Source organism: Cylas formicarius, unplaced genomic scaffold, assembly GCF_029955315.1.
Source record: "Cylas formicarius isolate icCylForm1 unplaced genomic scaffold, icCylForm1.1 PGA_scaffold_7__23_contigs__length_41026272, whole genome shotgun sequence".
NCBI lineage: Eukaryota > Metazoa > Arthropoda > Insecta > Coleoptera > Brentidae > Cylas > Cylas formicarius.
In genome coordinates, this window is record NW_026844352.1 from 2887567 (window position 1) to 2900142 (window position 12576).

The 12576-nt window shown below is 34.0% G+C and overlaps 1 pseudogene; it reads left to right on the forward strand.

Moving 5' to 3' along the window:
* The first annotated feature begins 5782 nt into the window (after positions 1–5782).
* LOC132705233 (B1 protein-like) lies at positions 5783–9681 on the forward strand (annotated as a pseudogene).
* Positions 9682–12576: the final 2895 nt, after the last annotated feature.

Below are 12576 nucleotides of genomic sequence, written 5' to 3' on the forward strand. Positions count from 1 at the left end.
ACAATGCAACAAGATTATTACCTAAAGTTTCGGAATTTAAATTTCGGTAAAATTGTGGTCCTTATTAGAAAATAATTTTATACCTACCTGTGAATAATATTCTTTGGTTTGGTATACTACTTAGTTCAAGTTTATTAGTAATCATTCCTATTTCGTGTGTAATAAAGCGTGTGTTGAATCGTGTGCGAATTATGCAAGATATGTGGGAGTCTAGTGCCTCTCAGGAGATGCTTAGAAGAAACGGCCACAATGACGAAAATTCGAACATCAACTGTATGGAAAAGTGTGAATAATCTCATTTCAGCGAGGAAAAAAAGAAGCGATGCTGCCATTTTCTCGAGTGTAGATGAAAGTGATCAAGATATAATACGGCGTAAAATTTACTAGTTATACAAGAAACAAAACGTGCCTACATTAGATATCTTAATTAGGAGGGTTGAAAAAGATGAAACCGGTGTTAAATATGGCAGAACTACCTTATGGAAGTATATTCAACATATGGGTTTTAGATTTTACAAAATTGACAAAAGGCAAGTTTTAATGGAATCTTTTAGAATTCGGAAATGGCGACTGGAATATCTAGAAAAAATTAGGATTTACAGAGAACAATTATTTACTTGGATGAAACCTGGTTCGACACTTATGATACCGCGGAAAAGGGTTGGGTTGACTCAACTGATAAGTGTAAAACAAACGCGCCATCAAAAAGAAGTAAAAGAATAACTATTTTGCATGCTGGCTCTAAAGATGGTTGGTTTCCAAATGGACTTTATCTGTCTGCAAAAAATATTAAAGATTCGTCTCTGGATTACTATGAAGACACCATCGCTGATTTATTTGAAAGATGGTTTAAAAACAAACTAGTTCCAAACATTTCTCCTAATAGTGTAATTGTAATGGACCATGGAAGTTATCATAGTTGAGAGTTGACTAAAATCCCTTCCTCATGTGACACAAAAGCAACAATCCATAACTACATGTATAATAACGACATTTATTTTGACGAAGATTATACCAAAAAGCAATTGAGGTCCTACAAAGCTTGAACCTAAATATGTCTGTGATAATTATGCAAAAAATCTGGGGCATACAGTTACCTTACCACTGTATATTTAATCCCATTGAACATGTTTGTCACCAACTGAAATCTGCCATTCGTCGTAACAATGTTTTTCCCCGTGTTAACTCCAATGTCCTCAAACTTATAGAAACCGAAGTTTTTAACATCCCTCCACAAAGTTGGGCAAATTCTGTTAAACATATAGAAAAACAGAACAATCGTATATCCCATATTGCAAATAATATAGAACAAATAATAATTAGAACAGGCGATGATAGCGATAGTGATACTGATATATTATGTTATTAATTTTAAATAATTTAAGTAGGTAACAAAAATAATTTGTAAATTTATTTGAGATTTAAACAAAAACATAGATACATAAATAAATATTGTTTTGTACCTTTCTTAAAAAAAAAACCAAATAATTAAATTCTAAGCAAAGTACCGACCTGTTCGGCCATATTTCGTATCAGTTATACAAGTACAAGTGGCTAAAGCAGCCGTTCTCCACGTTCTTCATTATTTATTTTTTCTAATATTTTCTTAATGCGAAAGAGTAAAAAGAAATTTGCAATGGCAAGGATTAATAAACAACTTTGAAGGTTATATCGTCAAGTTCAGATAAATTGATAAATAATAAACACTATTATTTTTAAAAAATCTGCTAATTTTCATTTTTAAATTTTACTCATCACGCTTCGATTAGTCAGAATAACTAGATTCATTTGAGGACAGAAAAATAATAAGGGGGTCTGCAGTGCTTTCTAGCATGTTATCCGCTTCCCGTATTCTGTTTTCTCTTTCGTTTCGTTTCTGTTCCGTTCGACGCACTTACTCCATTTCCACGATTTCTTTATTACCTCTTGCAAGACGATTTCAAAAGTAGTGTTAATGCTGTTTACTTGCGATCTACCAAGTAAAGTAAGTCAACGAATGAATGCGTTTTTTTTTCAAGAAGATGTGGGTATTGTTTAGGGGTGGGTTGGTTTAAATCAGACTTGATGCAAGTAGTCCTCAGAAACATCAGCTTTATATATTCATGATAGGTTCTAAGCGGTTTTAATCGAAATAGGTTTAGGTTTAGCTTTATTTGTTTAACCACTGTATACAAAACGTATTTGTACCAACCAGTTTTTCTACTCCCGTCTGTAAAATACATAATTACGCACCAATCTAGCGTGCGGAAAGCGTCACTTTACCACGTCAGTTTCGTTTCCCACGAATCCGGGCCAATTCGGACATTTCTGGGATTTTACCGCACGGGTTTGGGAGCAATCGGATGTTTTCGGAGATATATCCCACGCTTTCAATTTTGAAGTTTGTCAATTCTGACAGTTATGTCAGTGAATGCATTCGTGTTGTTTTGTGAAAATGTACCCAAAAACTAGCGGCCGTAGAAAAAATATAGTATGCAACACGTTCGGTAAACTCGCTCCGCTCGTGTCAAATAAGCCCTTGAGTCAAATGCCGTTTACAGCACTTGTTGCATAATATACTATTATTGTCAATAGATGCTTGACGGCTCTCTTACAGGTTTTATATTACTAGGTAATTTATGGTAAAAGTTCAAGTTTAAAAATTTTCTATTTGACTTATTAAGACGGTATCGGGATTCGTAAACTGGCGTCCATTACGCGTTGTGTAGGAATGAGTGTCCGATTGAACAAAAAAACTTTTTTTAAGACGAAACACTCTGACCACATATCTTATTTTAGAGTGAAATAAAGCAAAATTTTCGTCATTAAAAATATGGATTACGACGATTTGATAACATTAATTTTATTGGAAGAAGAAAAAGATGAAGAAGAATTTTACCAAATATTATATAAAAAAGTGAATAATAGATGAAATCTTTAAAAGGCGAAGCGAGCAAGGTTATTTTCATTTATTAATAAATAATCGTCCAAAAGTTTAGGGACTTTTTCCAAATGAATCTCGATCAATTTAAATTTATTTTGTCATTAATAGAACAGGGCATTACAATCCATGGAACAAATTTTATTATATATCCCATCACATCCGAAGAAAAATTGGCTCTGACATTAAGGCAAGAAAAATAAATGTGTTTACAATATGATACTAATCTTCTTTCTTTAATTGTTTAGCGAACTTTTTCATCGTCATTTGAAGTAAATGGGCGCCATTTTTTAAGCCTTCGCGGATGACAATGACTTACAGAAGGAGTCAATATCAACAGATCAATTAAATTTATCTTCAATAGTGATACCGAGTGAGGTGACGCTCGTGTCTTTCGTAATATTAACATTTGAGGACATTAAAATATTTTGCTTTTACTTCGGTTCAAAAGCAAGTCATTTGGCGCAAACCAGGTTTGCGCCAAATGGTTTCTACCGTTCAGTTCAGTTCAGTGTATACTCGATGGACTTAACAAAATGAGGAAAATCATTCATATAAATGGGGGAAAGAAGCGGACTCAAAACCGAACATTGGGGGACACCGTGACGCTGGGGTAAAAAACAAGAGGTATAGTTCTCCAAACAATATACTGTTTTTACGACATAATCCGGTATTTAACTTTGGTAATTTTTTATGAAAGTCGAACTGCAGGCCTACCTAGCTTAGGTTTCTATTTCTAATCCTCAATAAATAGATTCAAAATACCACAATGATGTTCCAGAACCGTACTTCGGTAATTCGTGCATAAAAATGCTGAAAGTTGATGGATTTGTGTAGAGTTTTATCTGTGAGACTTCTCTATTATTATTAGTCCATGAAGTGAAAAATTAACAACTTAAATACGGTCCTGGCTTGTCGTACATGTGCTGAAAAGAATGGTACCATCCGTTATACAACATGCGGGTCTTAATCTCATTCCGAAGTTAAAACCATAAAAGGTTGTAAGAACTGTATATGCTTTGGAGAACTCTACTACCATCTACGCCCACTCTTTGGCGGCGATCAGTAAAATACGATTCGAAAGAAGATGTGACGGACTCTGACAAATCGATAGTAGACAACTTTTGCAATAACAAACTATGATTGACACAGTCAAACCCCTTTGATATATCAAAAAGAGAGAGAGTCCATTTTCCACTATTCATTAGCAAGAAATGAAATTTTTAGCAAATAGTCTATCAGCAACTCTTTCAGTATAATTTCAAAAAAAATTGCCAAAAATAATGAATATTGAAATAAGACGGTAGTTGTTTCAATCATATTTACTGTGTTTTTTGAAAACTGCATACTGAAATTGACCTGGGAAAGTACTGTAGGCTAAACAGGCGTAATATAAATGTACACCAAGAAGTCTTAATATTCTTAAAATAATTTATTTTATTTTCTGAGTTAAAATCGTTGCAGCTGATGTCATATCTTGATTGTAAAGTATATATTTAGTTCAAAATTTATTAGTATCCAAGAACCCTTGCTTTTATTATTTCAGTTTATTAAATTATTGAGTGCTAGTTTTGTTGTTACTATGATTTCTGTGTCGTATTCCCTTCTGAAATTTCTATAAATATTAGAGTAAGCGGAATCTTCTTTGGCGGCGCAGTATGTTTTTCCCTCGAAACTAACAACAAAACTAAGTGCTCCCAAATATCGTCGCTGCCAGTAGATAATTTTTTCTCTTTAAGTTTTTTCATATCGAGGTCCAAGATTGCTACAACTTCTTCGTACCCATGTGGACAATGAAATCATCCATTTTTATTTTTAATACTATTTTGTCCAAGGGAAGTATTTCTTTTTTTAAATAAAATGAGTCTGGAGAGCTTTCAACCCATTAAGAATAATGATTTTATCATTTTTAGAAAGCACAGTTTCAGTACTTTATTGCTCCGCAGAAACGCTAGCCATTTTCAAGGACGGACTTGGCCGGCAACTGCGGGAAAGTAACTATAATTCTAGTTTCAACGCTAAGGCTATGTATGCTATGCACACTTTTTATTATAATTTTTATGTAATTAATCACTACAGCGACAAACACTTTCGATGGAAATTATAGAATAGAATCTTGATGGCGAACCACCTAGGAAATGCATTCCCAAATATGAAGAAAATCCTAAGAAATATGGCGAAATGTTTGAAATTTTTGAACTCATCGACCAACCAACTACACTATATCTAGTAAAATTAAATAAAATTTAGACAGAAATGCCAGAAATGGGACATTTGAAATGAAAATAAAAGGTGAGAGTTTATTGGAAAAATGTCAATTTTCAAGAAATTGTCCAATTAGCTCGATAGCTACCATTTAAAAGATTCTCATGAAAGCAGGGGATACGACGAAGTGCATGATTTTTTTGTTGAAAAGTTGTCCCTCTGGCAGGCGCAAGAATTGGTTTTTTTGATTGTGTCGACAAGTTCGTCACCAGTATTACTCCAAATTTTGGGAGATGGTTTCTAACCAAGCAATCGTCCCTTGACGTTAAGCTACAAAATTAAGAGTTTTTCACATGGCAATCTTTGATGCAATTAAAGTGAGAATGAAATCCTAAAAGCTCTATTTTATGCACTAATAAAATTTTCTTAGTCTAGTAACATTCCCGAATGTTGTTCACCGGCAAATTGCTAAAAAAACATGGAATGTGATGAAATGATTGTCAACGCGTCCCATATTGAAAAATAGCTGTCAGTAATTTTAATAATTTTTATAAAAAACTTGCGGAAATATTACAACAAAAGCCTAAATCACCAACATTGAAACAAGCAAGTATATAGCTGGCGAGACAATTTAAACCAAAAATTTCGCCGTAGAACATGAATCGGATTTTAGTTATATTTTTTTCCGTTGTAGTAGGATTTTTAACGTGAGTGTGATGACAGTGTTTAATATTTGAAAGTTTTTGATATTAGTGCATTGAGAAAGATTTATTCAAACAACCTCTCGGTAATTTCGCGAAAGACTTCAATTTTTACTGCCCATAAAACGTGGCTACCTCGCATAGTAATCAACAATTATTATGCATTCAGGGTGGGGCTTAGATTAACACATTTTGATGAAGCAATCTTTCTCACTAATGACGAGTGACTTAATAGTATGATATAGATACAAGCATTGCGGCACTATTTTTTATGTTTTACTATTGAAGCTCTAACAACTATTTGTTGCAATAAGTAGTTACTTTGCGGATATGTAGCTGGTTTACCGAAATTCTTTTATTAAATTGTAAATATGAAATTAGCAATATTTATGATGGAAATTAGCGTGCATGGTATCATTTTTATTGTTTAATCATATATATTACGTTGTTGCCTGATTGATTTAATGTTTAGTAGTCGAAAAATTTTGACAACAAAATATTAGAACATGTATTGCTTTTTTTTTCACGTTGTTTGGAACTTGGTACTGGTATTTGGAAAACCTACTGATGAAAAAGTGATGAAAGAAATATGGCCTACAAAAGGAATAGAGGAACAGGGATGAGTGTTTCCAGAGAATACTGTCGCATAAGAGCTGTCTTAGTTTTTATACGTATGTTTGATAAGTATCTCTTATTCTCTCCCTCTCTCTCTCACCCAATCCCCCCCCTCTCTCTCTCTCTCTCCCTCTCTCTCTCTCTCTCTCTCTCTCTCTCTCTCTATTTCTCTCTCTCTCTCTCTCTCTCTCTCTCTCTCTCTCTCTATTTCTCTCTCTCTCTATTTCTCTCTCTCTCTCTCTCTCTCTCTCTCTCTCTCTCTCTCTCTCCTCCCTCTCTCTCTCTCTCTTACTACTCTTCTTCGTTGCGGTTCTACTGTGACTCATGAACTTGCCGTCAGAAATATTCCTATTGATAAGCGATTGAACCTGCTCCTAAGGTCTTTAAGCCATGATTTTTGGCGTATTCCTGTCAGTCTACTTTCTTGCACTCTTCCCTTGATTATTAGCCTCAGAAACTGCATTTTTTTCTGTTGTATTTGTGCATGCGATTTGGAACTCCATTGCTGGTGATTTTTTGTACCCAGGAAAACGACAATATTCTTCTGAATATATATGTACATCTCGAAGGCTCGTAATCTCTGTTCTGTTTAAACATCGTGTGTTCAGTTCTCGCATTGATAAAGCCAGACAGAAAAGATGTAGCATCTCACCATTCTCAATCTGAACTCAAAACTTAAATCGGGTCTAATGAAGAATAAACTCATGTTTTCCTCGCCAGTTCAATTCTGGACAAGATTTCCTTTGTCGGGTTACATTACATATTGAGTGTTTTATTGATTCTACTTCTCAGTGTCCGTTTTTGATATGACTAGTGTTTTGGTTTTGGCGACATTTATTTGTAATCGGAAAAAGTGGCTTGGACTATGCGATCTATAATATTTTGCAGCTCGGATGTACTACTTGCAATGACAACATTATCATCCGCGTGATTATGATTCCGCCGTTAATTACATCCAGTGCTTCTCTAAATGTATCCTCCGATTTAATTCAGTTCCCCTCTTGATCGGTATCCCATCTGATTTGCAGATAATAAGTACCTTTTGTTCATCTATCTCGGTTGCTGTTGGTATTTCGCTCATCGTTTGGTTGTCGAATGTTTTGCGTTAATCAATAAAACATGCACTTATGTCCTGCATCTTTAAGTTAGCACAAGAGTGGACCAAACCGTTGTTGTCGGAAACTCAAAAAAAGAAGTAATTGTTACATTTGAACCAAATCATACAAGCATGGACAAAACATAACGGGAAGAAACCTACATATAGCGACGAAAGAAGATGTGACATCTGTATGCGAAATTCTTGGAAGAAAACAGAAATATTCCATAGGGAATATCTGTAGAGCTTTCTCAGGACATCATGCTATATCGTACGTCGGCTAAAGAGTTAAGAACTCTACTCTTTCTTGAAGTCACAGTAAAGGCAGCCGAATTTTAAGATATCCTGCAATATTCGCTTGTACCAAGTCCACCAATTTGAATAGTGATCAAAATAAAAAATAATTCCATAATTGCAAAGTCGTAAAAAATATTAACTGTGTCTTTACAATTAAAAAAATTAAACTAAATAATTTCTTTAAACCGCTATTCTATTAGCAAAGTAATTGCTTGCTCCGAGATATAGTTTTGGTAAGCATACTCCGAATTCTGTTGAAAATGGAGACGGTTGTGTGATGTCTTTGAAATTTGTCGATGATAAAGTAGCAATATGTCACCTTGAGCATTTAATACACAAATTTTGATAATTCCTATATACGTTAATTTTTTTATTCTATCATACTTTTTACTAATCCATAAGAGCGCTCTTTCTATCCTAATTCTGTGCACTTTACCAAATGATTGCATAGATCAAAAGAAATGTTTCATTACAGTAAAGAACAAATAATTCAAAATAATAAGATGCAAGAATAAGGTTACTTTTGACCATTCATGATTCATTATCGTGACTAAAGTACGAGAAACTCCCGAAGTGACTTGCGATTATGTTAAATTAATTTGACTTGCTGAAGTTTCGCCAATCATACTATGGACTTCTTCAGAGCTTAAACGAAACTGGCTCGTTTTCTAACTCTGTACCTGCTTGCATATTGTTTGAATTGGGCGGAGCTAAAGGACGGGCATTTAAATAATGTTAAATAAAGTTCAAAGGTCATACTTTGCCGACTATTGATGGGCGCATAGTTGGGTATTTTAGACGAGAGAGTAGAAAAACGAACAAGAAAATAAGACCTAGTTTTAATGGCACTCTTGGTTCGAACAGTACATGCAGTAAATTGACTTAATCATAATGCATGATTAGTTTTGGATTGGCAAATGGCAATTCACTTTAAGCATTAATTATTATATTTAATATCAAGCATCGCTGTTATTGTATTTAATATTTTTTAATCAGTATCATTATTATTGTGTGTACTTGATCCAAAATTATTATGTTCCAGAGATACCATAAATAGATATATCATTGCAAAAATTATGCGTCGAATTTGGGAAAAGAAAACAGCCAAAACTACGTTTGTTTTAACATATCGAAGTTATGAACGACTTCTCTTGCAAACTTTACCTCTTTTATTAGTTATCAAGGCCATTCACATGAAGATAATCAATTTATTGCTTCAATCACTCGTTTATTGAGCAATAGCTCCGCCAGTGCCAAATGAAACTTGTGACTAAAATGGCCTTTTGCTCTATTATTTTATAGAATATTTGACTGACTTAAAAGAGCTAACGTATAGTTAGTAGTATTTATATATAGCAAATTCAGTTGAGTTTTCATTTAATGAAATATCTTTTTTACTTATACCGAAATATACCGTTATAAATGAAGCTGTGAGATACAGAATTTTTTGCACGTTTCATAATGGATGGTATGAAATAAACAAATAACTTCATTTTTAGGACACCATAACCGAAAGATTTCCGGACCTTTTGGGCTACCATCGAGAATGCGTTCAAGAGTTAGGAGTCGCGGATTTCGCCTTTGAGCAAGCTTTTGCCCGAAGGGTAAACGATGATCTCCTAATAAAACGTCACCTGGCCTGCGTAGGGAAAAAAATAGGATTAATCAATGAAACCGGTGAAATACAAACCGACGATGTCAGAACATTTTTGCTACGAACCAATAATGATAACGATGAGGTTGAGCGCATTGTTGCCAAGTGTACCGCTTTCACGAGCGAAACCGACACAGAGACAGCTTTCGTATTAATCAACTGCATTAATGGAGAAAGGGCAATGTATAAATAAATAAATCTGATTGAGTAAATAAACAGAAAATTGATTTCTGGCCACACTACTCCATAAAATGCTTGCTTATAATTGTTAGTGAAAGTGAGGTATAAATTTAAGGTCATATGTTAATGCCCGAATAGTTTCTATAGACTGGAACAAAAACTAGGCTAGGTTTAATGAACACAGGATTTGAGATATTGAAATTTTAAATAAATGAAGATATGGGCACCGCACGTTTAGAAGAAAAAGAAAATGTAATTACACCCGTAGTTAGTGACGATTTAATCGCCAGCTTCAATAAACTCAAATTGAGAGAGCACTCAGCTGGGTAAAGTACAGACGAGATAATAATATAATATTTAAATTGAAGCTGTAGTGTGACCCTTCGTCTCTCTCTCATCATGTTGTTCATGTTATATACTGTTATATATTTTTTTATATTCATCTTCAAAATTAATTCTGTCTTCTTCCCTTTTTCTCCAATTGTTAATATTTTTTTATTTATATCCTTAAGCACTTCTTCCATTTCACCTTAGTTGTGCCTGTCCTCCTACTTCCTCTAAGTAAAGGGAACGAGAATTGTCCACCATTTACCTCAGTACATTTACAATACACTCTCTGAAATGTTAAACAAAACTTCTCCATTACTTCTAAAGATATTCCCTTGTATTTTTTGATACAACTCTTGCAAAGAATTAACTTCTTCAGCGTATACAAGCCCTTCAAACATTACGATGTTGGGAAGTCCAAAGAGTTGAAGCTCCTTGGTTGTCCTGTCAAAAAATCTAAAACTTAAAAATTTTGTTCTTCTTCTGCTTCAATTCCAGTATTAGGCTTAATGTGCCTGTTACTATACACAATTCTTTTTAGGTCTTCCTAGACTATTCTTGCCATGAGGTATTTATGTATTTGCGAGGTGTCTTTCTAGGTTCATCTTAGGGTCTATCATCTTTTCCTATTTTATTTGAATTTATTGTGTGAATTTGTTGATTCTGCTTCCTATCTGGCGCTTTCACTTGTAAGTATGCCTTGATCAGATATTTTGAAAGCAATATGTGTTAAATTCTCGATGTTTTTTTTTCTTGTCCGAAGCCCGTTCGATCTTCTTTATTTTGTACGTTCTCTTCTTGCCATTTTTAAGGAGTATTTCCAGATTTCTAACACATTGTATAACATGTGCAACAATCCAAACTGTAGAAATATTCCCCCGTATTTGACTAGCGCTATATTAATATCTGCAATTTTTCTGTTTTTTTGCTGCCTTTTTCTATGCCTTCCTCTTCTATGATGCTGTTATCCCTGAGCTACTATCGCCCATTTACACTTATATAACTGCTATCGTGGGGTCACAAAGGACCCCCAATTTTTAATTGGCTGTGGTACTTATTTAAATGTAATTTGCAATTTTTATTAGTATATAGAAGATACATACTTAGAAAAAGACACTTATATTTCAAAAAAATAAAAATATTAGAACATAAATAAGCAACACCTTCATTTTTATATAAACGAAAACAAACGTTCATTAGAACAAAAAAAAATATATTAAAAAATATTGAAACAAAAAATCTATTCTCTGGAAATAGGATTCTCATAATACTTAGCTTCACCTGTGACAAAAGAATATCTCATCGATTGTGACATATCCGGAACAGGTGTAATTTGCTATACTGTTGGCTATAAAAGTGTTGAACAAATAGGATATTGGTGCAAGTCTATCAGCACTGGCCTTTTTTTTTCTCTCTTATTACATGAATATCAAATCTAATGGCAGTGAGAAGAAATAAGAAGCGTTCCTTTAACATTGTTGCCCGAAAAATTGGTCTGCCTAAGCAACTTGTTGAAAATAGTGATTTTACACCCACGTGATTGGATTTCAATAAACCATAGAGATATAAAATACCCAAAAAGGATTTGAGTTCAACTTCGCTTACATGATCGGCAAATGTGCATGCATCTCCATAATTCGTACTTAGGTAGGTAATTTTTTCATTTGTATACTCTAAAATGCTGGCTAACATATTAGGGGTTATCAATAGAGACCACGATTCAATTGAACTAGATGGTTTTAATTGTAAGGCAGGTCCACGAAGGCCTGGAACGTGCATAATATTGCATGCGCGAATTCTTGATGGTTGTTATTTGAGTCACTGTTCTATATGGTCCTCTTTCCTGTCTGTTCAGGAATTTCATTGTTTCATGTCTATAATTATGATTATTGTACTATAAAAACTTTCTCAGTTAACGACGAAAATTCAGAATCTCCGAAAACAGCAACATCTGCATGAGGCAAGTTGAGATTAATCATAATACTTTTCATAAATATTCTGTAGATATATGTAAACTGTAAAGGAATATACTGCTTTAAATCTCGACGAAAGCGGTAACCTTGTTGTGTAATTGTTGCAAATTAATGTTCGCAAGAAAAAAACTAACAAGTGTCCGATTTGGTATGTCTCAAGTATTTATGAAGCAGAAGTATAAACTACACCCAAGATGGAAACAATACAACAACCCTATTGATTATGTCACTTTTTTTGAACTGCGGAAGAGAATTAAGCACTATAAAAATTACGTCGAAAATAATCTTTAAGAAAACGTAAAATCATTTTGGAGTTTTCTAAGCAATAAGTGCAAAGCAGTGAACGTGGCAAAGTCTGTAGCGTATCTGAACGGCACTTATAAGACGGATGCGGATATCTGTCAAGCGTTTTCTGCTTTTTTTTTCTAGTGTTTATGAGCCAGAAATAACTCCTGTAAATATTCCGGTGATGGACACGCCATGCGACACAGTTGCTTTAGACTCCATTTCTAGAGAGCCGACTAGAATTGAGTTAAACGAACTAGATATAAATAAAGGCCCTGTGCCAGACAAATTGCCCCGATCTTATTTAAATCTTCTATGGAATC